The following is a 27074-nucleotide window of genomic DNA, read 5'->3' as shown; positions in this document are numbered from 1 at the left end:
TTTCTATGGCACTGCATGGCAACTAGGATTTCAGTGCACTTCTATCGCATACCTGCGGAACGAGAGTTTCCGGAGCGTTCCATTGCATTCCATGGCAATTTGAAATTCCAGAGCGTTCCATACCAATCAAGGGCAAGGAGTAACTCCAAATCTTTTCATGGTATTAGGTGGCAACTTCAAGTTCCAAAGGGTTCCTATAGCATTCCATGGCAACTTAAATTTCCGGAGCATTCCATTGCATTCCATGGCAACTAGTAGTTCCAGAGCGTTTTTATGGCATTCCATGGCAACTAGAAATTCCAGAGCATGCCATACAAATCAAGTGCAAGTAGTAGTTCCAGAGCTTTTGAATGTATTAGCTGGCAACTAGACGTTTCATAGAGTTCCATGGCATTCCATGGCAACTAGAAGTTCCAGAGAATTCTAAAGCGTTTCGTGGCAACTTGTAGTTCCAGAGCTTTTCTATGGCATTCCATGGCAACCAGGAGTTCCAGAGCGTTTCTATGGCACTCCATGGCAACCAGGAGTTCCAGAGCGTTTCATTGCATTCCATGGCAAATAGTAGTTCCAGAGCGTTTCTATGTCATTCCATGTCAACTAGGAGTTCCAGTGCATTTCTATCACATACCACGGGAACTAGAAGTTCCGGAGCGTTGCATTGCATTCCATGGGAACTCGAAATTCCAGAACGTTCCATACCAATCAAGGGCAAGAAGTAGTTCCAGAGCTTTTGATGGTATTAGGAGGCAACTACTAGTTCCAGAGCTTTTCTATGGCACTCCATGGCAACCAGGAGTTCCAGAGCGTTCCATGGCATTCCATGGCAACTGGAAGTTCCAGAGCGTTTCTATGGCATTCCATGGCAACTCTTATTTGCAATGTGTTTCGATGATATTGCATTTGAATTAGAAGTTCTGTATTCTTCTATTGCATTCCATGGTAAGTAGGAGTTCCAAAACATTACGTGGCATTCCACGGCAACTACGAGTTGCAGTGCGTTTCTATTGTATACCATGGCAACTAGAAGTACCGGAGCGTTCCATACCATTCCATGGACACTATTATTTGCGATGTGTTTCCATGACATTCCATGGCAACTAGGAGTTTCAGAGCATTCCATGGCATTCCATGGCAACTAGAAGTTCCAGAGCATTTCTATGGAATTCCATGGCTACTATTATTTGTGATGTGTTTCCATGGCATTCCATGGCATCTAGTAGTTACAGAGCGTTTATATGGCATTCCACGGCAACTAGAAGTTCTGCAGCGGTCCATGGTATTTCATGGCAACTAGAAGTTCCGGAGCGTTCCATTGCATTCCATGGCAACTAGAAGTTCCAGAGCGTTTCTGTGGCATATCATGGCAATTATTATTTGCGATGTGTTTCCACGATATTCCATGGCAACTAGAAGTTCGAGAGCGTTCCACAGCATTCCTTGACAACTAGTAGTTCCAGGGAATTTCTAATGCATTCCATGGCAACTATTATTTGCGATGTGTTTTCATGACATTCCATGGCAACTGGGAGTTCCAGTGTGTTTCTATCGCATACCATGGCAACTAGAAGTTCCGGAGCGTTCCATTGCATTCCATGGCAACTAGAAATTCCAGAGCGTTCCATACCAATCAAGGGCAAGTAGTAGTTCCAGAGGGTTTTATGGTATTAGGTGGGCACTAGAGGTTCCAGAGAATTCCTATGGCTTTCCATGGCAACTAGAATTTCCGGACCGTTTCATTGCTTTCCATGGCAACTAGAAGTTCCAGTGTCTTCCATAGCGTTCCGTGCAAACTTGTAGTTCCAGAGTGTTTCTATGGCATTCCATGGTAACTAGTTGTTACAGAGCGTTTCTATGTATTACATGGCAACAATTATTTGCGATGTGTTTCCATGAAATTCCAAGGAAATTTAAAGATCCGCAGCGTTCCATGACATTCCATGCCAACTAGTGTTAAAAGACCATTTCGATGGCATTTTGATGGTAACGAGGAGTTCCGCAGCATTTCATGGTATTCTATGGCAACTAGAATTTCCAGAGCGTTCCATAGCCTTCCATGGCAAATAGTAGTTCTGGACAGTTTATGTGGGATTCCATGTCTTCTAGAAATGCCAGAGGGTTCCGTGGCAAGTCGAAGTTCCATTGAGTTCCATAGCATTTTATGGCAACTAGTACTTCCAGAGGGTTTCTAAGGCACTCCATGGAACCAGGAGTTCCAGAGCGTTCCATGGCATTCCATGGCAACTAGAAGTTCTGGAGCGTTCCATTGCACTCCATGGCAACTAGTAGTTCCGGAGCTTTTCTATGGCATTCCATGGAAACTAGTAGTTCTAGAGAGTTTATATGGCATTCCATGGCTACTAGAAAATCCAGAGGGTTCCATGGCAAGTAGAAGTTCCAGTGTGTTCCATACCATTCCATGGCAACTAGTAGTTCCAGAGAGTTTCTACATCATTCCATGGCAACCAGGAGTTCCAGAGCGTCCCATGGCATTCCACGACAACTAGTAGTTCCAGAGCATTTCTATGGCATTCCATGGCAACCAGGAGTTCCAGTGGCAAGTAGGAGTTCCAGACCGTGTCTATCGCATGCCATGGCAACTCTTATTTGCTATGTGTTTCCATGACATTCCATTAGAATTAGAAGTTCTGGATCGTTCCATTGCATTCCATGGTAAGTAGGAGTTATAAAGCATTCCATGGCATTCCATGGCAACTACAATTTTGAGAAGGTTTCTGTGGCATTCATCGGCAACTATTATTTGCGATGTGTTTCCATAGCCATTCCATGGCAACTAGTAGTTCCAGAGACTTTCTATGGCATTCCATGGCAACTAGTAGTTCCAGAGCGTTTCTATCATATTCCATGGCAACTGGAAGATCCAGTGCGTTCCATGGCATTGTATGCAACTAGTAGTTCTGGACAGTTTATATGGCATTCCATGGCTTCTAGAAATTCCAGAGAGTTCCGTGGCAAGTAGAATTTCCATTGTGTTCCATAGCATTTCATAGCAACTAGTAGTTCCAGTGCGTTTCTATGGCACTCCATGGTAACCAGGAGTTCCAGAGCGTCCCATGGCATTCTACGACAACTAGTAGTTCCAGAGCATTTCTATGGCATTCCATGGCAACCAGGAGTTCCAGTGGCAAGTAGGAGTTCCAGACCGTGTCTATCGCATACCATGGCAACTCTTATTTGCTATGTGTTTCCATGGCATTCCATTAGAATTAGAAGTTCTGGATCGTTCCATTGCATTCCATGGTAAGTAGGAGTTCCAAAGCATTCCATGGCATTCCATGGCAACTACAATTTTGAGAAGGTTTCTGTGGCATTCATCAGCAACTATTATTTGCGATGTGTTTCCATAGCCATTCCATGGCAACTAGTAGTTCCAGAGACTTTCTATGGCATTCCATGGCAACTAGTAGTTCCAGAGCGTTTCTATCATATTCCATGGCAACTGGAAGATCCAGTGCGTTCCATGGCATTGTATGCAACTAGTAGTTCTGGACAGTTTATATGGCATTCCATGGCTTCTAGAAATTCCAGAGAGTTCCGTGGCAAGTAGAATTTCCATTGTGTTCCATAGCATTTCATAGCAACTAGTAGTTCCAGTGCGTTTCTATGGCACTCCATGGTAACCAGGAGTTCCAGAGCGTTCCATGGCATTCCATGACAACTAGTAGTTCCAGAGCATTTCTATGGCATCCCATGGCAACCAGGAGTTCCAGTGCATTTCTATCGCATACCATGGGAACTGGAATTTGCGGAGCGTTCCATTGCATTCCATGGCAACTAGAAATTCCAAAGCGTTCCATACGAATCAAGGGGAAGTAATAATTCCAGAGCTTTTGATGGTATGAGGTGGCAACAAGGAGTTCCAGAGTGTTTCTATGGCATTCCATGGCAACTAGAAGTTCTGGAGCGTTCCATTGCATTCCATGGCAACTAGTAGTTCCAGAGGGTTTCCATGGCATTCCATGGTAACTAGTAATTACAGAGCGTTTCTACGGCATTACATGGCAACTATTTTTTGCCATGTGTTTCCATGACATTCCATAGCAACTAGAAGATCCGTAGCGTTCCTTGACATTCCATGCAAACTAGTAGTTCCAGAGCATTTCGATGGCATTTTGGTGGCAAAGAAAAGTTCCGCAGCGTTTCATGGCATTCATGGCAACTAAAATTTCCATAGCGTTGCATAGCCTTCCATGGAAACTAGAAGTTCCAGGGCGTTCTATGTCATTGCATTGCAACTAGTACTTCTGGACAGTTTATATGGCATTGCATGGCTTCTGGAAATACCAGAGGGTTCCGTGGCAAGTAGAAGTTCCAGTGTGTTCCATATCATTGCATGGCAACTTGTAGTTCCAGATCGTTTCTATGGCATTCCATGGTAACTAGTAGTTCTAGACAGTTTATATGGCATTCCATGGCTACTAGAAATTTCAGAGGGTTCCATGGCAAGTAGAAGTTCCAGTGTGTTCCATAGCATTCCATGGCAAGTAGTAGTTAAAGAGCGTTTCTATGGCACTGCATGGCAACTAGGATTTCAGTGCACTTCTATCGCATACCTGCGGAACGAGAGTTTCCGGAGCGTTCCATTGCATTCCATGGCAATTTGAAATTCCAGAGCGTTCCATACCAATCAAGGGCAAGGAGTAACTCCAAATCTTTTCATGGTATTAGGTGGCAACTTCAAGTTCCAAAGGGTTTCTATAGCATTCCATGGCAACTTAAATTTCCGGAGCATTCCATTGCATTCCATGGCAACTAGTAGTTCCAGAGCGTTTCTATGTCATTCCATGTCAACTAGGAGTTCCAGTGCATTTCTATCACATACCACGGGAACTAGAAGTTCCGGAGCGTTGCATTGCATTCCATGGGAACTCGAAATTCCAGAACGTTCCATACCAATCAAGGGCAAGAAGTAGTTCCAGAGCTTTTGATGGTATTAGGAGGCAACTACTAGTTCCAGAGCATTTCTATGGCACTCCATGGCAACCAGGAGTTCCAGAGCGTTCCATGGCATTCCATGGCAACTAGTAGTTACAGAGCGTTTATATGGCATTCCACGGCAACTAGAAGTTCTGCAGCGTTCCATGGTATTTCAAGGCAACTAGAAGTTCCGGAGCGTTCCATTGCATTCCATGGCAACTAGATGTTCCAGAGCGTTTCTGTGGCATATCATGGCAATTATTATTTGCGATGTGTTTCCACGATATTCCATGGCAACTAGAAGTTCGAGAGCGTTCCACAGCATTCCTTGACAACTAGTAGTTCCAGGGCATTTCTAATGCATTCCATGGCAACTATTATTTGCGATGTGTTTTCATGACATTCCATGGCAACTGGGAGTTCCAGTGTGTTTCTATCGCATACCATGGCAACTAGAAGTTCCGGAGCGTTCCATTGCATTCCATGGCAACTAGAAATTCCAGAGCGTTCCATACCAATCAAGGGCAAGTAGTAGTTCCAGAGGTTTTTATGGTATTAGGTGGGCACTAGAGGTTCCAGAGAATTCCTATGGCTTTCCATGGCAACTAGAATTTCCGGACCGTTTCATTGCTTTCCATGGCAACTAGAAGTTCCAGTGTCTTCCATAGCGTTCCGTGCAAACTTGTAGTTCCAGAGTGTTTCTATGGCATTCCATGGTAACTAGTTGTTACAGAGCGTTTCTATGTATTACATGGCAACAATTATTTGCGATGTGTTTCCATGAAATTCCAAGGAAATTTAAAGATCCGCAGCGTTCCATGACATTCCATGCCAACTAGTGTTAAAAGACCATTTCGATGGCATTTTGATGGTAACGAGGAGTTCCGCAGCATTTCATGGTATTCTATGGCAACTAGAATTTCCAGAGCGTTCCATAGCCTTCCATGGCAAATAGTAGTTCTGGACAGTTTATGTGGGATTCCATGTCTTCTAGAAATGCCAGAGGGTTCCGTGGCAAGTCGAAGTTCCATTGAGTTCCATAGCATTTTATGGCAACTAGTACTTCCAGAGGGTTTCTAAGGCACTCCATGGAACCAGGAGTTCCAGAGCGTTCCATGGCATTCCATGGCAACTAGAAGTTCTGGAGCGTTCCATTGCACACCATGGCAACTAGTAGTTCCGGAGCTTTTCTATGGCATTCCATGGAAACTAGTAGTTCTAGAGAGTTTATATGGCATTCCATGGCTACTAGAAAATCCAGAGGGTTCCATGGCAAGTAGAAGTTCCAGTGTGTTCCATACCATTCCATGGCAACTAGTAGTTCCAGAGAGTTTCTACATCATTCCATGGCAACCAGGAGTTCCAGAGCGTCCCATGGCATTCCACGACAACTAGTAGTTCCAGAGCATTTCTATGGCATTCCATGGCAACCAGGAGTTCCAGTGGCAAGTAGGAGTTCCAGACCGTGTCTATCGCATGCCATGGCAACTCTTATTTGCTATGTGTTTCCATGACAGTCCATTAGAATTAGAAGTTCTGGATCGTTCCATTGCATTCCATGGCAAGTAGGAGTTCCAGACCGTGTCTATCGCATGCCATGGCAACTCTTATTTGCTATGTGTTTCCATGGCATTCCATTAGAATTAGAAGTTCTGGATCGTTCCATTGCATTCCATGGTAAGTAGGAGTTCCAAAGCATTCCATGGCATTCCATGGCAACTACAATTTTGAGAAGGTTTCTGTGGCATTCATCGGCAACTATTATTTGCGATGTGTTTCCATAGCCATTCCATGGCAACTAGTAGTTCCAGAGACTTTCTATGGCATTCCATGGCAACTAGTAGTTCCAGAGCGTTTCTATCATATTCCATGGCAACTGGAAGATCCAGTGCGTTCCATGGCATTGTATGCAACTAGTAGTGCTGGACAGTTTATATGGCATTCCATGGCTTCTAGAAATTCCAGAGAGTTCCGTGGCAAGTAGAATTTCCATTGTGTTCCATAGCATTTCATAGCAACTAGTAGTTCCAGTGCGTTTCTATGGCACTCCATGGTAACCAGGAGTTCCAGAGCGTTCCATGGCATTCCATGACAACTAGTAGTTCCAGAGCATTTCTATGGCATCCCATGGCAACCAGGAGTTCCAGTGCATTTCTATCGCATACCATGGGAACTGGAATTTGCGGAGCGTTCCATTGCATTCCATGGCAACTAGAAATTCCAAAGCGTTCCATACGAATCAAGGGGAAGTAATAATTCCAGAGCTTTTGATGGTATGAGGTGGCAACAAGGAGTTCCAGAGTGTTTCTATGGCATTCCATGGCAACTAGAAGTTCTGGAGCGTTCCATTGCATTCCATGGCAACTAGTAGTTCCAGAGGGTTTCCATGGCATTCCATGGTAACTAGTAATTACAGAGCGTTTCTACGGCATTACATGGCAACTATTTTTTGCCATGTGTTTCCATGACATTCCATAGCAACTAGAAGATCCGTAGCGTTCCTTGACATTCCATGCAAACTAGTAGTTCCAGAGCATTTCGATGGCATTTTGGTGGCAAAGAAAAGTTCCGCAGCGTTTCATGGCATTCATGGCAACTAAAATTTCCATAGCGTTGCATAGCCTTCCATGGAAACTAGAAGTTCCAGGGCGTTCTATGTCATTGCATTGCAACTAGTACTTCTGGACAGTTTATATGGCATTGCATGGCTTCTGGAAATACCAGAGGGTTCCGTGGCAAGTAGAAGTTCCAGTGTGTTCCATATCATTGCATGGCAACTTGTAGTTCCAGATCGTTTCTATGGCATTCCATGGTAACTAGTAGTTCTAGACAGTTTATATGGCATTCCATGGCTACTAGAAATTTCAGAGGGTTCCATGGCAAGTAGAAGTTCCAGTGTGTTCCATAGCATTCCATGGCAAGTAGTAGTTAAAGAGCGTTTCTATGGCACTGCATGGCAACTAGGATTTCAGTGCACTTCTATCGCATACCTGCGGAACGAGAGTTTCCGGAGCGTTCCATTGCATTCCATGGCAATTTGAAATTCCAGAGCGTTCCATACCAATCAAGGGCAAGGAGTAACTCCAAATCTTTTCATGGTATTAGGTGGCAACTTCAAGTTCCAAAGGGTTCCTATAGCATTCCATGGCAACTTAAATTTCCGGAGCATTCCATTGCATTCCATGGCAAATAGTAGTTCCAGAGCGTTTCTATGTCATTCCATGTCAACTAGGAGTTCCAGTGCATTTCTATCACATACCACGGGAACTAGAAGTTCCGGAGCGTTGCATTGCATTCCATGGGAACTCGAAATTCCAGAACGTTCCATACCAATCAAGGGCAAGAAGTAGTTCCAGAGCTTTTGATGGTATTAGGAGGCAACTACTAGTTCCAGAGCGTTTCTATGGCACTCCATGGCAACCAGGAGTTCCAGAGCGTTCCATGGCATTCCATGGCAACTAGAAGTTCCAGAGCGTTTCTATGGCACTCCATGGCAACCAGGAGTTCCAGAGCGTTTCATTGCATTCCATGGCAAATAGTAGTTCCAGAGCGTTTCTATGTCATTCCATGTCAACTAGGAGTTCCAGTGCATTTCTATCACATACCACGGGAACTAGAAGTTCCGGAGCGTTGCATTGCATTCCATGGGAACTCGAAATTCCAGAACGTTCCATACCAATCAAGGGCAAGAAGTAGTTCCAGAGCTTTTGATGGTATTAGGAGGCATCTACTAGTTCCAGAACGTTTCTATGGCACTCCATGGCAACCAGGAGTTTCAGAGCGTTCCATGGCATTCCATGGCAACTAGAAGTTCCAGAGCGTTTCTATGGCATTCCATGGCAACTCTTATTTGCAATGTGTTTCGATGATATTGCATTTGAATTAGAAGTTCTGTATTCTTCTATTGCATTCCGTGGTAAGTAGGAGTTCCAAAACATTACGTGGCATTCCACGGCAACTAGGAGTTGCAGTGCGTTTCTATTGTATACCATGGCAACTAGAAGTACCGGAGCGTTCCATACCATTCCATGGACACTATTATTTGCGATGTGTTTCCACGACATTCCATGGCAACTAGGAGTTTCAGAGCATTCCATGGCATTCCATGGCAACTAGAAGTTCCAGAGCATTTCTATGGAATTCCATGGCTACTATTATTTGTGATGTGTTTCCATGGCATTCCATGGCATCTAGTAGTTACAGAGCGTTTATATGGCATTCCACGGCAACTAGAAGTTCTGCAGCGTTCCATGGTGTTTCATGGCAACTAGAAGTTCCGGAGCGTTCCATTGCATTCCATGGCAACTAGAAGTTCCAGAGCGTTTCTGTGGCATATCATGGCAATTAATATTTGCGATGTGTTTCCACGATATTCCATGGCAACTAGAAGTTCGAGAGCGTTCCACAGCATTCCTTGACAACTAGTAGTTCCAGGGAATTTCTAATGCATTCCATGGCAACTATTATTTGCGATGTGTTTTCATGACATTCCATGGCAACTGGGAGTTCCAGTGTGTTTCTATCGCATACCATGGCAACTAGAAGTTCCGGAGCGTTCCATTGCATTCCATGGCAACTAGAAATTCCAGAGCGTTCCATACCAATCAAGGGCAAGTAGTAGTTCCAGAGGTTTTTATGGTATTAGGTGGGCACTAGAGGTTCCAGAGAATTCCTATGGCTTTCCATGGCAACTAGAATTTCCGGACCGTTTCATTGCTTTCCATGGCAACTAGAAGTTCCAGTGTCTTCCATAGCGTTCCGTGCAAACTTGTAGTTCCAGAGTGTTTCTATGGCATTCCATGGTAACTAGTTGTTACAGAGCGTTTCTATGTATTACATGGCAACAATTATTTGCGATGTGTTTCCATGAAATTCCAAGGAAATTTAAAGATCCGCAGCGTTCCATGACATTCCATGCCAACTAGTGTTAAAAGACCATTTCGATGGCATTTTGATGGTAACGAGGAGTTCCGCAGCATTTCATGGTATTCTATGGCAACTAGAATTTCCAGAGCGTTCCATAGCCTTCCATGGCAAATAGTAGTTCTGGACAGTTTATGTGGGATTCCATGTCTTCTAGAAATGCCAGAGGGTTCCGTGGCAAGTCGAAGTTCCATTGAGTTCCATAGCATTTTATGGCAACTAGTACTTCCAGAGGGTTTCTAAGGCACTCCATGGAACCAGGAGTTCCAGAGCGTTCCATGGCATTCCATGGCAACTAGAAGTTCTGGAGCGTTCCATTGCACTCCATGGCAACTAGTAGTTCCGGAGCTTTTCTATGGCATTCCATGGAAACTAGTAGTTCTAGAGAGTTTATATGGCATTCCATGGCTACTAGAAAATCCAGAGGGTTCCATGGCAAGTAGAAGTTCCAGTGTGTTCCATACCATTCCATGGCAACTAGTAGTTCCAGAGAGTTTCTACATCATTCCATGGCAACCAGGAGTTCCAGAGCGTCCCATGGCATTCCACGACAACTAGTAGTTCCAGAGCATTTCTATGGCATTCCATGGCAACCAGGAGTTCCAGTGGCAAGTAGGAGTTCCAGACCGTGTCTATCGCATGCCATGGCAACTCTTATTTGCTATGTGTTTCCATGACATTCCATTAGAATCAGAAGTTCTGGATCGTTCCATTGCATTCCATGGCAAGTAGGAGTTCCAGACCTTGTCTATCGCATGCCATGGCAACTCTTATTTGCTATGTGTTTCCATGACATTCCATTAGAATTAGAAGTTCTGGATCGTTCCATTGCATTCCATGGCAAGTAGGAGTTCCAGACCGTGTCTATCGCATGCCATGGCAACTCTTATTTGCTATGTGTTTCCATGACATTCCATTAGAATTAGAAGTTCTGGATCGTTCCATTGCATTCCATGGTAAGTAGGAGTTCCAAAGCATTCCATGGCATTCCATGGCAACTACAATTTTGAGAAGGTTTCTGTGGCATTCATCGGCAACTATTATTTGCGATGTGTTTCCATAGCCATTCCATGGCAACTAGTAGTTCCAGAGACTTTCTATGGCATTCCATGGCAACTAGTAGTTCCAGAGCGTTTCTATCATATTCCATGGCAACTGGAAGATCCAGTGCGTTCCATGGCATTGTATGCAACTAGTAGTTCTGGACAGTTTATATGGCATTCCATGGCTTCTAGAAATTCCAGAGAGTTCCGTGGCAAGTAGAATTTCCATTGTGTTCCATAGCATTTCATAGCAACTAGTAGTTCCAGTGCGTTTCTATGGCACTCCATGGTAACCAGGAGTTCCAGAGCGTTCCATGGCATTCCATGACAACTAGTAGTTCCAGAGCATTTCTATGGCATCCCATGGCAACCAGGAGTTCCAGTGCATTTCTATCGCATACCATGGGAACTGGAATTTGCGGAGCGTTCCATTGCATTCCATGGCAACTAGAAATTCCAAAGCGTTCCATACAAATCAAGGGGAAGTAATAATTCCAGAGCTTTTGATGGTATGAGGTGGCAACAAGGAGTTCCAGAGTGTTTCTATGGCATTCCACGGCAACTAGAAGTTCTGGAGCGTTCCATTGCATTCCATGGCAACTAGTAGTTCCAGAGGGTTTCCATGGCATTCCATGGTAACTAGTAATTACAGAGCGTTTCTACGGCATTACATGGCAACTATTTTTTGCCATGTGTTTCCATGACATTCCATAGCAACTAGAAGATCCGTAGCGTTCCTTGACATTCCATGCAAACTAGTAGTTCCAGAGCATTTCGATGGCATTTTGGTGGCAAAGAAAAGTTCCGCAGCGTTTCATGGCATTCATGGCAACTAAAATTTCCATAGCGTTGCATAGCCTTCCATGGAAACTAGAAGTTCCAGGGCGTTCTATGTCATTGCATTGCAACTAGTACTTCTGGACAGTTTATATGGCATTGCATGGCTTCTGGAAATACCAGAGGGTTCCGTGGCAAGTAGAAGTTCCAGTGTGTTCCATATCATTGCATGGCAACTTGTAGTTCCAGATCGTTTCTATGGCATTCCATGGTAACTAGTAGTTCTAGACAGTTTATATGGCATTCCATGGCTACTAGAAATTTCAGAGGGTTCCATGGCAAGTAGAAGTTCCAGTGTGTTCCATAGCATTCCATGGCAAGTAGTAGTTAAAGAGCGTTTCTATGGCACTGCATGGCAACTAGGATTTCAGTGCACTTCTATCGCATACCTGCGGAACGAGAGTTTCCGGAGCGTTCCATTGCATTCCATGGCAATTTGAAATTCCAGAGCGTTCCATACCAATCAAGGGCAAGGAGTAACTCCAAATCTTTTCATGGTATTAGGTGGCAACTTCAAGTTCCAAAGGGTTCCTATAGCATTCCATGGCAACTTAAATTTCCGGAGCATTCCATTGCATTCCATGGCAACTAGTAGTTCCAGAGCGTTTTTATGGCATTCCATGGCAACTAGAAATTCCAGAGCATGCCATACAAATCAAGTGCAAGTAGTAGTTCCAGAGCTTTTGAATGTATTAGCTGGCAACTAGACGTTTCATAGAGTTCCATGGCATTCCATGGCAACTAGAAGTTCCAGAGAATTCTAAAGCGTTTCGTGGCAACTTGTAGTTCCAGAGCTTTTCTATGGCATTCCATGGCAACCAGGAGTTCCAGAGCGTTTCATTGCATTCCATGGCAAATAGTAGTTCCAGAGCGTTTCTATGGCATTCCATGGCAACTCTTATTTGCAATGTGTTTCGATGATATTGCATTTGAATTAGAAGTTCTGTATTCTTCTATTGCATTCCATGGTAAGTAGGAGTTCCAAAACATTACGTGGCATTCCACGGCAACTAGGAGTTGCAGTGCGTTTCTATTGTATACCATGGCAACTAGAAGTACCGGAGCGTTCCATACCATTCCATGGACACTATTATTTGCGATGTGTTTCCATGACATTCCATGGCAACTAGGAGTTTCAGAGCATTCCATGGCATTCCATGGCAACTAGAAGTTCCAGAGCATTTCTATGGAATTCCATGGCTACTATTATTTGTGATGTGTTTCCATGGCATTCCATGGCATCTAGTAGTTACAGAGCATTTATATGGCATTCCACGGCAACTAGAAGTTCTGCAGCGTTCCATGGTATTTCATGGCAACTAGAAGTTCCGGAGCGTTCCATTGCATTCCATGGCAACTAGAAGTTCCAGAGCGTTTCTGTGGCATATCATGGCAATTATTATTTGCGATGTGTTTCCACGATATTCCATGGCAACTAGAAGTTCGAGAGCGTTCCACAGCATTCCTTGACAACTAGTAGTTCCAGGGAATTTCTAATGCATTCCATGGCAACTATTATTTGCGATGTGTTTTCATGACATTCCATGGCAACTGGGAGTTCCAGTGTGTTTCTATCGCATACCATGGCAACTAGAAGTTCCGGAGCGTTCCATTGCATTCCATGGCAACTAGAAATTCCAGAGCGTTCCATACCAATCAAGGGCAAGTAGTAGTTCCAGAGGTTTTTATGGTATTAGGTGGGCACTAGAGGTTCCAGAGAATTCCTATGGCTTTCCATGGCAACTAGACTTTCCGGACCGTTTCATTGCTTTCCATGGCAACTAGAAGTTCCAGTGTCTTCCATAGCGTTCCGTGCAAACTTGTAGTTCCAGAGTGTTTCTATGGCATTCCATGGTAACTAGTTGTTACAGAGCGTTTCTATGTATTACATGGCAACAATTATTTGCGATGTGTTTCCATGAAATTCCAAGGAAATTTAAAGATCCGCAGCGTTCCATGACATTCCATGCCAACTAGTGTTAAAAGACCATTTCGATGGCATTTTGATGGTAACGAGGAGTTCCGCAGCATTTCATGGTATTCTATGGCAACTAGAATTTCCAGAGCGTTCCATAGCCTTCCATGGCAAATAGTAGTTCTGGACAGTTTATGTGGGATTCCATGTCTTCTAGAAATGCCAGAGGGTTCCGTGGCAAGTCGAAGTTCCATTGAGTTCCATAGCATTTTATGGCAACTAGTACTTCCAGAGGGTTTCTAAGGCACTCCATGGAACCAGGAGTTCCAGAGCGTTCCATGGCATTCCATGGCAACTATTAGTTCCGGAGCTTTTCTATGGCATTCCATGGAAACTAGTAGTTCTAGAGAGTTTATATGGCATTCCATTTCTACTAGAAAATCCAGAGGGTTCTATGGCAAGTAGAAGTTCCAGTGTGTTCCATACCATTCCATGGCAACTAGTAGTTCCAGAGAGTTTCTACATCATTCCATGGCAACCAGGAGTTCCAGAGCGTCCCATGGCATTCCACGACAACTAGTAGTTCCAGAGCATTTCTATGGCATTCCATGGCAACCAGGAGTTCCAGTGGCAAGTAGGAGTTCCAGACCGTGTCTATCGCATGCCATGGCAACTCTTATTTGCTATGTGTTTCCATGACATTCCATTAGAATTAGAAGTTCTGGATCGTTCCATTGCATTCCATGGCAAGTAGGAGTTCCAGACCGTGTCTATCGCATGCCATGGCAACTCTTATTTGCTATGTGTTTCCATGGCATTCCATTAGAATTAGAAGTTCTGGATCGTTCCATTGCATTCCATGGTAAGTAGGAGTTCCAAAGCATTCCATGGCATTCCATGGCAACTACAATTTTGAGAAGGTTTCTGTGGCATTCATCGGCAACTATTATTTGCGATGTGTTTCCATAGCCATTCCATGGCAACTAGTAGTTCCAGAGACTTTCTATGGCATTCCATGGCAACTAGTAGTTCCAGAGCGTTTCTATCATATTCCATGGCAACTGGAAGATCCCGTGCGTTCCATGGCATTGTATGCAACTAGTAGTTCTGGACAGTTTATATGGCATTCCATGGCTTCTAGAAATTCCAGAGAGTTCCGTGGCAAGTAGAATTTCCATTGTGTTCCATAGCATTTCATAGCAACTAGTAGTTCCAGTGCGTTTCTATGGCACTCCATGGTAACCAGGAGTTCCAGAGCGTTCCATGGCATTCCATGACAACTAGTAGTTCCAGAGCATTTCTATGGCATCCCATGGCAACCAGGAGTTCCAGTGCATTTCTATCGCATACCATGGGAACTGGAATTTGCGGAGCGTTCCATTGCATTCCATGGCAACTAGAAATTCCAAAGCGTTCCATACGAATCAAGGGGAAGTAATAATTCCAGAGCTTTTGATGGTATGAGGTGGCAACAAGGAGTTCCAGAGTGTTTCTATGGCATTCCATGGCAACTAGAAGTTCTGGAGCGTTCCATTGCATTCCATGGCAACTAGTAGTTCCAGAGGGTTTCCATGGCATTCCATGGTAACTAGTAATTACAGAGCGTTTCTACGGCATTACATGGCAACTATTTTTTGCCATGTGTTTCCATGACATTCCATAGCAACTAGAAGATCCGTAGCGTTCCTTGACATTCCATGCAAACTAGTAGTTCCAGAGCATTTCGATGGCATTTTGGTGGCAAAGAAAAGTTCCGCAGCGTTTCATGGCATTCATGGCAACTAAAATTTCCATAGCGTTGCATAGCCTTCCATGGAAACTAGAAGTTCCAGGGCGTTCTATGTCATTGCATTGCAACTAGTACTTCTGGACAGTTTATATGGCATTGCATGGCTTCTGGAAATACCAGAGGGTTCCGTGGCAAGTAGAAGTTCCAGTGTGTTCCATATCATTGCATGGCAACTTGTAGTTCCAGATCGTTTCTATGGCATTCCATGGTAACTAGTAGTTCTAGACAGTTTATATGGCATTCCATGGCTACTAGAAATTTCAGAGGGTTCCATGGCAAGTAGAAGTTCCAGTGTGTTCCATAGCATTCCATGGCAAGTAGTAGTTAAAGAGCGTTTCTATGGCACTGCATGGCAACTAGGATTTCAGTGCACTTCTATCGCATACCTGCGGAACGAGAGTTTCCGGAGCGTTCCATTGCATTCCATGGCAATTTGAAATTCCAGAGCGTTCCATACCAATCAAGGGCAAGGAGTAACTCCAAATCTTTTCATGGTATTAGGTGGCAACTTCAAGTTCCAAAGGGTTTCTATAGCATTCCATGGCAACTTAAATTTCCGGAGCATTCCATTGCATTCCATGGCAAATAGTAGTTCCAGAGCGTTTCTATGTCATTCCATGTCAACTAGGAGTTCCAGTGCATTTCTATCACATACCACGGGAACTAGAAGTTCCGGAGCGTTGCATTGCATTCCATGGGAACTCGAAATTCCAGAACGTTCCATACCAATCAAGGGCAAGAAGTAGTTCCAGAGCTTTTGATGGTATTAGGAGGCAACTACTAGTTCCAGAGCGTTTCTATGGCACTCCATGGCAACCAGGAGTTCCAGAGCGTTCCATGGCATTCCATGGCAACTAGAAGTTCCAGAGCGTTTCTATGGCATTCCATGGCAACTCTTATTTGCAAAGTGTTTCGATGATATTGCATTTGAATTAGAAGTTCTGTATTCTTCTATTGCATTCCATGGTAAGTAGGAGTTCCAAAACATTACGTGGCATTCCACGGCAACTAGGAGTTGCAGTGCGTTTCTATTGTATACCATGGCAACTAGAAGTACCGGAGCGTTCCATACCATTCCATGGACACTATTATTTGCGATGTGTTTCCATGACATTCCATGGCAACTAGGAGTTTCAGAGCATTCCATGGCATTCCATGGCAACTAGAAGTTCCAGAGCATTTCTATGGAATTCCATGGCTACTATTATTTGTGATGTGTTTCCATGGCATTCCATGGCATCTAGTAGTTACAGAGCGTTTATATGGCATTCCACGGCAACTAGAAGTTCTGCAGCGGTCCATGGTATTTCATGGCAACTAGAAGTTCCGGAGCGTTCCATTGCATTCCATGGCAACTAGAAGTTCCAGAGCGTTTCTGTGGCATATCATGGCAATTAATATTTGCGATGTGTTTCCACGATATTCCATGGCAACTAGAAGTTCGAGAGCGTTCCACAGCATTCCTTGACAACTAGTAGTTCCAGGGAATTTCTAATGCATTCCATGGCAACTATTATTTGCGATGTGTTTTCATGACATTCCATGGCAACTGGGAGTTCCAGTGTGTTTCTATCGCATACCATGGCAACTAGAAGTTCCGGAGCGTTCCATTGCATTCCATGGCAACTAGAAATTCCAGAGCGTTCCATACCAATCAAGGGCAAGTAGTAGTTCCAGAGGTTTTTATGGTATTAGGTGGGCACTAGAGGTTCCAGAGAATTCCTATGGCTTTCCATGGCAACTAGAATTTCCGGACCGTTTCATTGCTTTCCATGGCAACTAGAAGTTCCAGTGTCTTCCATAGCGTTCCGTGCAAACTTGTAGTTCCAGAGTGTTTCTATGGCATTCCATGGTAACTAGTTGTTACAGAGCGTTTCTATGTATTACATGGCAACAATTATTTGCGATGTGTTTCCATGAAATTCCAAGGAAATTTAAAGATCCGTAGCGTTCCTTGACATTCCATGCAAACTAGTAGTTCCAGAGCATTTCGATGGCATTTTGGTGGCAAAGAAAAGTTCCGCAGCGTTTCATGGCATTCATGGCAACTAAAATTTCCATAGCGTTGCATAGCCTTCCATGGAAACTAGAAGTTCCAGGGCGTTCTATGTCATTGCATTGCAACTAGTACTTCTGGACAGTTTATATGGCATTGCATGGCTTCTGGAAATACCAGAGGGTTCCGTGGCAAGTAGAAGTTCCAGTGTGTTCCATATCATTGCATGGCAACTTGTAGTTCCAGATCGTTTCTATGGCATTCCATGGTAACTAGTAGTTCTAGACAGTTTATATGGCATTCCATGGCTACTAGAAATTTCAGAGGGTTCCATGGCAAGTAGAAGTTCCAGTGTGTTCCATAGCATTCCATGGCAAGTAGTAGTTAAAGAGCGTTTCTATGGCACTGCATGGCAACTAGGATTTCAGTGCACTTCTATCGCATACCTGCGGAACGAGAGTTTCCGGAGCGTTCCATTGCATTCCATGGCAATTTGAAATTCCAGAGCGTTCCATACCAATCAAGGGCAAGGAGTAACTCCAAATCTTTTCATGGTATTAGGTGGCAACTTCAAGTTCCAAAGGGTTTCTATAGCATTCCATGGCAACTTAAATTTCCGGAGCATTCCATTGCATTCCATGGCAAATAGTAGTTCCAGAGCGTTTCTATGTCATTCCATGTCAACTAGGAGTTCCAGTGCATTTCTATCACATACCACGGGAACTAGAAGTTCCGGAGCGTTGCATTGCATTCCATGGGAACTCGAAATTCCAGAACGTTCCATACCAATCAAGGGCAAGAAGTAGTTCCAGAGCTTTTGATGGTATTAGGAGGCAACTACTAGTTCCAGAGCGTTTCTATGGCACTCCATGGCAACCAGGAGTTCCAGAGCGTTCCATGGCATTCCATGGCAACTAGAAGTTCCAGAGCGTTTCTATGGCATTCCATGGCAACTCTTATTTGCAATGTGTTTCGATGATATTGCATTTGAATTAGAAGTTCTGTATTCTTCTATTGCATTCCATGGTAAGTAGGAGTTCCAAAACATTACGTGGCATTCCACGGCAACTAGGAGTTGCAGTGCGTTTCTATTGTATACCATGGCAACTAGAAGTACCGGAGCGTTCCATACCATTCCATGGACACTATTATTTGCGATGTGTTTCCATGACATTCCATGGCAACTAGGAGTTTCAGAGCATTCCATGGCATTCCATGGCAACTAGAAGTTCCAGAGCATTTCTATGGAATTCCATGGCTACTATTATTTGTGATGTGTTTCCATGGCATTCCATGGCATCTAGTAGTTACAGAGCGTTTATATGGCATTCCACGGCAACTAGAAGTTCTGCAGCGGTCCATGGTATTTCATGGCAACTAGAAGTTCCGGAGCGTTCCATTGCATTCCATGGCAACTAGAAGTTCCAGAGCGTTTCTGTGGCATATCATGGCAATTAATATTTGCGATGTGTTTCCACGATATTCCATGGCAACTAGAAGTTCGAGAGCGTTCCACAGCATTCCTTGACAACTAGTAGTTCCAGGGAATTTCTAATGCATTCCATGGCAACTATTATTTGCGATGTGTTTTCATGACATTCCATGGCAACTGGGAGTTCCAGTGTGTTTCTATCGCATACCATGGCAACTAGAAGTTCCGGAGCGTTCCATTGCATTCCATGGCAACTAGAAATTCCAGAGCGTTCCATACCAATCAAGGGCAAGTAGTAGTTCCAGAGGTTTTTATGGTATTAGGTGGGCACTAGAGGTTCCAGAGAATTCCTATGGCTTTCCATGGCAACTAGAATTTCCGGACCGTTTCATTGCTTTCCATGGCAACTAGAAGTTCCAGTGTCTTCCATAGCGTTCCGTGCAAACTTGTAGTTCCAGAGTGTTTCTATGGCATTCCATGGTAACTAGTTGTTACAGAGCGTTTCTATGTATTACATGGCAACAATTATTTGCGATGTGTTTCCATGAAATTCCAAGGAAATTTAAAGATCCGCAGCGTTCCATGACATTCCATGCCAACTAGTGTTAAAAGACCATTTCGATGGCATTTTGATGGTAACGAGGAGTTCCGCAGCATTTCATGGTATTCTATGGCAACTAGAATTTCCAGAGCATTCCATAGCCTTCCATGGCAAATAGTAGTTCTGGACAGTTTATGTGGGATTCCATGTCTTCTAGAAATGCCAGAGGGTTCCGTGGCAAGTCGAAGTTCCATTGAGTTCCATAGCATTTTATGGCAACTAGTACTTCCAGAGGGTTTCTAAGGCACTCCATGGAACCAGGAGTTCCAGAGCGTTCCATGGCATTCCATGGCAACTAGAAGTTCTGGAGCGTTCCATTGCACTCCATGGCAACTATTAGTTCCGGAGCTTTTCTATGGCATTCCATGGAAACTAGTAGTTCTAGAGAGTTTATATGGCATTCCATGGCTACTAGAAAATCCAGAGGGTTCCATGGCAAGTAGAAGTTCCAGTGTGTTCCATACCATTCCATGGCAACTAGTAGTTCCAGAGAGTTTCTACATCATTCCATGGCAACCAGGACTTCCAGAGCGTCCCATGGCATTCCACGACAACTAGTAGTTCCAGAGCATTTCTATGGCATTCCATGGCAACCAGGAGTTCCAGTGGCAAGTAGGAGTTCCAGACCGTGTCTATCGCATGCCATGGCAACTCTTATTTGCTATGTGTTTCCATGACAGTCCATTAGAATTAGAAGTTCTGGATCGTTCCATTGCATTCCATGGCAAGTAGGAGTTCCAGACCGTGTCTATCGCATGCCATGGCGACTCTTATTTGCTATGTGTTTCCATGGCATTCCATTAGAATTAGAAGTTCTGGATCGTTCCATTGCATTCCATGGTAAGTAGGAGTTCCAAAGCATTCCATGGCATTCCATGGCAACTACAATTTTGAGAAGGTTTCTGTGGCATTCATCGGCAACTATTATTTGCGATGTGTTTCCATAGCCATTCCATGGCAACTAGTAGTTCCAGAGCGTTTCTATCATATTCCATGGCAACTGGAAGATCCAGTGCGTTCCATGGCATTGTATGCAACTAGTAGTTCTGGAGAGTTTATATGGCATTCCATGGCTTCTAGAAATTCCAGAGAGTTCCGTGGCAAGTAGAATTTCCATTGTGTTCCATAGCATTTCATAGCAACTAGTAGTTCCAGTGCGTTTCTATGGCACTCCATGGTAACCAGGAGTTCCAGAGCGTTCCATGGCATTCCATGACAACTAGTAGTTCCAGAGCATTTCTATGGCATCCCATGGCAACCAGGAGTTCCAGTGCATTTCTATCGCATACCATGGGAACTGGAATTTGCGGAGCGTTCCATTGCATTCCATGGCAACTAGAAATTCCAAAGCGTTCCATACGAATCAAGGGGAAGTAATAATTCCAGAGCTTTTGATGGTATGAGGTGGCAACAAGGAGTTCCAGAGTGTTTCTATGGCATTCCATGGCAACTAGAAGTTCTGGAGCGTTCCATTGCATTCCATGGCAACTAGTAGTTCCAGAGGGTTTCCATGGCATTCCATGGTAACTAGTAATTACAGAGCGTTTCTACGGCATTACATGGCAACTATTTTTTGCCATGTGTTTCCATGACATTCCATAGCAACTAGAAGATCCGTAGCGTTCCTTGACATTCCATGCAAACTAGTAGTTCCAGAGCATTTCGATGGCATTTTGGTGGCAAAGAAAAGTTCCGCAGCGTTTCGTGGCATTCATGGCAACTAAAATTTCCATAGCGTTGCATAGCCTTCCATGGAAACTAGAAGTTCCAGGGCGTTCTATGTCATTGCATTGCAACTAGTACTTCTGGACAGTTTATATGGCATTGCATGGCTTCTGGAAATACCAGAGGGTTCCGTGGCAAGTAGAAGTTCCAGTGTGTTCCATATCATTGCATGGCAACTTGTAGTTCCAGATCGTTTCTATGGCATTCCATGGTAACTAGTAGTTCTAGACAGTTTATATGGCATTCCATGGCTACTAGAAATTTCAGAGGGTTCCATGGCAAGTAGAAGTTCCAGTGTGTTCCATAGCATTCCATGGCAAGTAGTAGTTAAAGAGCGTTTCTATGGCACTGCATGGCAACTAGGATTTCAGTGCACTTCTATCGCATACCTGCGGAACGAGAGTTTCCGGAGCGTTCCATTGCATTCCATGGCAATTTGAAATTCCAGAGCGTTCCATACCAATCAAGGGCAAGGAGTAACTCCAAATCTTTTCATGGTATTAGGTGGCAACTTCAAGTTCCAAAGGGTTCCTATAGCATTCCATGGCAACTTAAATTTCCGGAGCATTCCATTGCATTCCATGGCAACTAGTAGTTCCAGAGCGTTTTTATGGCATTCCATGGCAACTAGAAATTCCAGAGCATGCCATACAAATCAAGTGCAAGTAGTAGTTCCAGAGCTTTTGAATGTATTAGCTGGCAACTAGACGTTTCATAGAGTTCCATGGCATTCCATGGCAACTAGAAGTTCCAGAGAATTCTAAAGCGTTTCGTGGCAACTTGTAGTTCCAGAGCTTTTCTATGGCATTCCATGGCAACCAGGAGTTCCAGAGCGTTTCATTGCATTCCATAGCAACTAGAAGTTCCAGAGCGTTTCTATGGCATTCCATGGCAACTCTTATTTGCAATGTGTTTCGATGATATTGCATTTGAATTAGAAGTTCTGTATTCTTCTATTGCATTCCATGGTAAGTAGGAGTTCCAAAACATTACGTGGCATTCCACGGCAACTAGGAGTTGCAGTGCGTTTCTATTGTATACCATGGCAACTAGAAGTACCGGAGCGTTCCATACCATTCCATGGACACTATTATTTGCGATGTGTTTCCATGACATTCCATGGCAACTAGGAGTTTCAGAGCATTCCATGGCATTCCATGGCAACTAGAAGTTCCAGAGCATTTCTATGGAATTCCATGGCAACTAGAAGTTCGAGAGCGTTCCACAGCATTCCTTGACAACTAGTAGTTCCAGGGAATTTCTAATGCATTCCACGGCAACTAGAAGTTCTGCAGCGTTCCATGGTATTTCATGGCAACTAGAAGTTCCGGAGCGTTCCATTGCATTCCATGGCAACTAGAAGTTCCAGAGCGTTTCTGTGGCATATCATGGCAATTATTATTTGCGATGTGTTTCCACGATATTCCATGGCAACTAGAAGTTCGAGAGCGTTCCACAGCATTCCTTGACAACTAGTAGTTCCAGGGAATTTCTAATGCATTCCATGGCAACTATTATTTGCGATGTGTTTTCATGACATTCCATGGCAACTGGGAGTTCCAGTGTGTTTCTATCGCATACCATGGCAACTAGAAGTTCCGGAGCGTTCCATTGCATTCCATGGCAACTAGAAATTCCAGAGCGTTCCATACCAATCAAGGGCAAGTAGTAGTTCCAGAGGGTTTTATGGTATTAGGTGGGCACTAGAGGTTCCAGAGAATTCCTATGGCTTTCCATGGCAACTAGAATTTCCGGACCGTTTCATTGCTTTCCATGGCAACTAGAAGTTCCAGTGTCTTCCATAGCGTTCCGTGCAAACTTGTAGTTCCAGAGTGTTTCTATGGCATTCCATGGTAACTAGTTGTTACAGAGCGTTTCTATGTATTACATGGCAACAATTATTTGCGATGTGTTTCCATGAAATTCCAAGGAAATTTAAAGATCCGCAGCGTTCCATGACATTCCATGCCAACTAGTGTTAAAAGACCATTTCGATGGCATTTTGATGGTAACGAGGAGTTCCGCAGCATTTCATGGTATTCTATGGCAACTAGAATTTCCAGAGCGTTCCATAGCCTTCCATGGCAAATAGTAGTTCTGGACAGTTTATGTGGGATTCCATGTCTTCTAGAAATGCCAGAGGGTTCCGTGGCAAGTCGAAGTTCCATTGAGTTCCATAGCATTTTATGGCAACTAGTACTTCCAGAGGGTTTCTAAGGCACTCCATGGAACCAGGAGTTCCAGAGCGTTCCATGGCATTCCATGGCAACTAGAAGTTCTGGAGCGTTCCATTGCACTCCATGGCAACTATTAGTTCCGGAGCTTTTCTATGGCATTCCATGGAAACTAGTAGTTCTAGAGAGTTTATATGGCATTCCATGGCTACTAGAAAATCCAGAGGGTTCCATGGCAAGTAGAAGTTCCAGTGTGTTCCATACCATTCCATGGCAACTAGTAGTTCCAGAGAGTTTCTACATCATTCCATGGCAACCAGGACTTCCAGAGCGTCCCATGGCATTCCACGACAACTAGTAGTTCCAGAGCATTTCTATGGCATTCCATGGCAACCAGGAGTTCCAGTGGCAAGTAGGAGTTCCAGACCGTGTCTATCGCATGCCATGGCAACTCTTATTTGCTATGTGTTTCCATGACAGTCCATTAGAATTAGAAGTTCTGGATCGTTCCATTGCATTCCATGGCAAGTAGGAGTTCCAGACCGTGTCTATCGCATGCCATGGCAACTCTTATTTGCTATGTGTTTCCATGGCATTCCATTAGAATTAGAAGTTCTGGATCGTTCCATTGCATTCCATGGTAAGTAGGAGTTCCAAAGCATTCCATGGCATTCCATGGCAACTACAATTTTGAGAAGGTTTCTGTGGCATTCATCGGCAACTATTATTTGCGATGTGTTTCCATAGCCATTCCATGGCAACTAGTAGTTCCAGAGACTTTCTATGGCATTCCATGGCAACTAGTAGTTCCAGAGCGTTTCTATCATATTCCATGGCAACTGGAAGATCCAGTGCGTTCCATGGCATTGTATGCAACTAGTAGTTCTGGACAGTTTATATGGCATTCCATGGCTTCTAGAAATTCCAGAGAGTTCCGTGGCAAGTAGAATTTCCATTGTGTTCCATAGCATTTCATAGCAACTAGTAGTTCCAGTGCGTTTCTATGGCACTCCATGGTAACCAGGAGTTCCAGAGCGTTCCATGGCGTTCCATGACAACTAGTAGTTCCAGAGCATTTCTATGGTATCCCATGGCAACCAGGAGTTCCAGTGCATTTCTATCGCATACCATGGGAACTGGAATTTGCGGAGCGTTCCATTGCATTCCATGGCAACTAGAAATTCCAAAGCGTTCCATACGAATCAAGGGGAAGTAATAATTCCAGAGCTTTTGATGGTATGAGGTGGCAACAAGGAGTTCCAGAGTGTTTCTATGGCATTCCATGGCAACTAGAAGTTCTGGAGCGTTCCATTGCATTCCATGGCAACTAGTAGTTCCAGAGGGTTTCCATGGCATTCCATGGTAACTAGTAATTACAGAGCGTTTCTACGGCATTACATGGCAACTATTTTTTGCCATGTGTTTCCATGACATTCCATAGCAACTAGAAGATCCGTAGCGTTCCTTGACATTCCATGCAAACTAGTAGTTCCAGAGCATTTCGATGGCATTTTGGTGGCAAAGAAAAGTTCCGCAGCGTTTCGTGGCATTCATGGCAACTAAAATTTCCATAGCGTTGCATAGCCTTCCATGGAAACTAGAAGTTCCAGGGCGTTCTATGTCATTGCATTGCAACTAGTACTTCTGGACAGTTTATATGGCATTGCATGGCTTCTGGAAATACCAGAGGGTTCCGTGGCAAGTAGAAGTTCCAGTGTGTTCCATATCATTGCATGGCAACTTGTAGTTCCAGATCGTTTCTATGGCATTCCATGGTAACTAGTAGTTCTAGACAGTTTATATGGCATTCCATGGCTACTAGAAATTTCAGAGGGTTCCATGGCAAGTAGAAGTTCCAGTGTGTTCCATAGCATTCCATGGCAAGTAGTAGTTAAAGAGCGTTTCTATGGCACTGCATGGCAACTAGGATTTCAGTGCACTTCTATCGCATACCTGCGGAACGAGAGTTTCCGGAGCGTTCCATTGCATTCCATGGCAATTTGAAATTCCAGAGCGTTCCATACCAATCAAGGGCAAGGAGTAACTCCAAATCTTTTCATGGTATTAGGTGGCAACTTCAAGTTCCAAAGGGTTCCTATAGCATTCCATGGCAACTTAAATTTCCGGAGCATTCCATTGCATTCCATGGCAAATAGTAGTTCCAGAGCGTTTCTATGGCATTCCATGTCAACTAGGAGTTCCAGTGCATTTCTATCACATACCACGGGAACTAGAAGTTCCGGAGCGTTGCATTGCATTCCATGGGAACTCGAAATTCCAGAACGTTCCATACCAATCAGGGGCAAGAAGTAGTTCCAGAGCTTTTGATGGTATTAGGAGGCAACTACTAGTTCCAGAGCGTTTCTATGGCACTCCATGGCAACCAGGAGTTCCAGAGCGTTCCATGGCATTCCATGGCAACTAGAAGTTCCAGAGCGTTTCTATGGCATTCCATGGCAACTCTTATTTGCAATGTGTTTCGATGATATTGCATTTGAATTAGAAGTTCTGTATTCTTCTATTGCATTCCATGGTAAGTAGGAGTTCCAAAACATTACGTGGCATTCCACGGCAACTAGGAGTTGCAGTGCGTTTCTATTGTATACCATGGCAACTAGAAGTACCGGAGCGTTCCATACCATTCCATGGACACTATTATTTGCGATGTGTTTCCATGACATTCCATGGCAACTAGGAGTTTCAGAGCATTCCATGGCATTCCATGGCAACTAGAAGTTCCAGAGCATTTCTATGGAATTCCATGGCTACTATTATTTGTGATGTGTTTCCATGGCATTCCATGGCATCTAGTAGTTACAGAGCGTTTATATGGCATTCCACGGCAACTAGAAGTTCTGCAGCGGTCCATGGTATTTCATGGCAACTAGAAGTTCCGGAGCGTTCCATTGCATTCCATGGCAACTAGAAGTTCCAGAGCGTTTCTGTGGCATATCATGGCAATTAATATTTGCGATGTGTTTCCACGATATTCCATGGCAACTAGAAGTTCGAGAGCGTTCCACAGCATTCCTTGACAACTAGTAGTTCCAGGGAATTTCTAATGCATTCCATGGCAACTATTATTTGCGATGTGTTTTCATGACATTCCATGGCAACTGGGAGTTCCAGTGTGTTTCTATCGCATACCATGGCAACTAGAAGTTCCGGAGCGTTCCATTGCATTCCATGGCAACTAGAAATTCCAGAGCGTTCCATACCAATCAAGGGCAAGTAGTAGTTCCAGAGGTTTTTATGGTATTAGGTGGGCACTAGAGGTTCCAGAGAATTCCTATGGCTTTCCATGGCAACTAGAATTTCCGGACCGTTTCATTGCTTTCCATGGCAACTAGAAGTTCCAGTGTCTTCCATAGCGTTCCGTGCAAACTTGTAGTTCCAGAGTGTTTCTATGGCATTCCATGGTAACTAGTTGTTACAGAGCGTTTCTATGTATTACATGGCAACAATTATTTGCGATGTGTTTCCATGAAATTCCAAGGAAATTTAAAGATCCGCAGCGTTCCATGACATTCCATGCCAACTAGTGTTAAAAGACCATTTCGATGGCATTTTGATGGTAACGAGGAGTTCCGCAGCATTTCATGGTATTCTATGGCAACTAGAATTTCCAGAGCGTTCCATAGCCTTCCATGGCAAATAGTAGTTCTGGACAGTTTATGTGGGATTCCATGTCTTCTAGAAATGCC

This window comes from Leptosomus discolor, unplaced genomic scaffold (assembly GCF_034619465.1).
Source record: "Leptosomus discolor isolate bLepDis1 unplaced genomic scaffold, bLepDis1.hap2 HAP2_SCAFFOLD_77, whole genome shotgun sequence".
In the NCBI taxonomy this organism is placed as follows: Eukaryota; Metazoa; Chordata; class Aves; order Leptosomiformes; family Leptosomidae; genus Leptosomus; species Leptosomus discolor.
The sequence above is the reverse complement of the archived record's forward strand: the minus strand, read 5'-3'. Positions refer to the sequence as shown.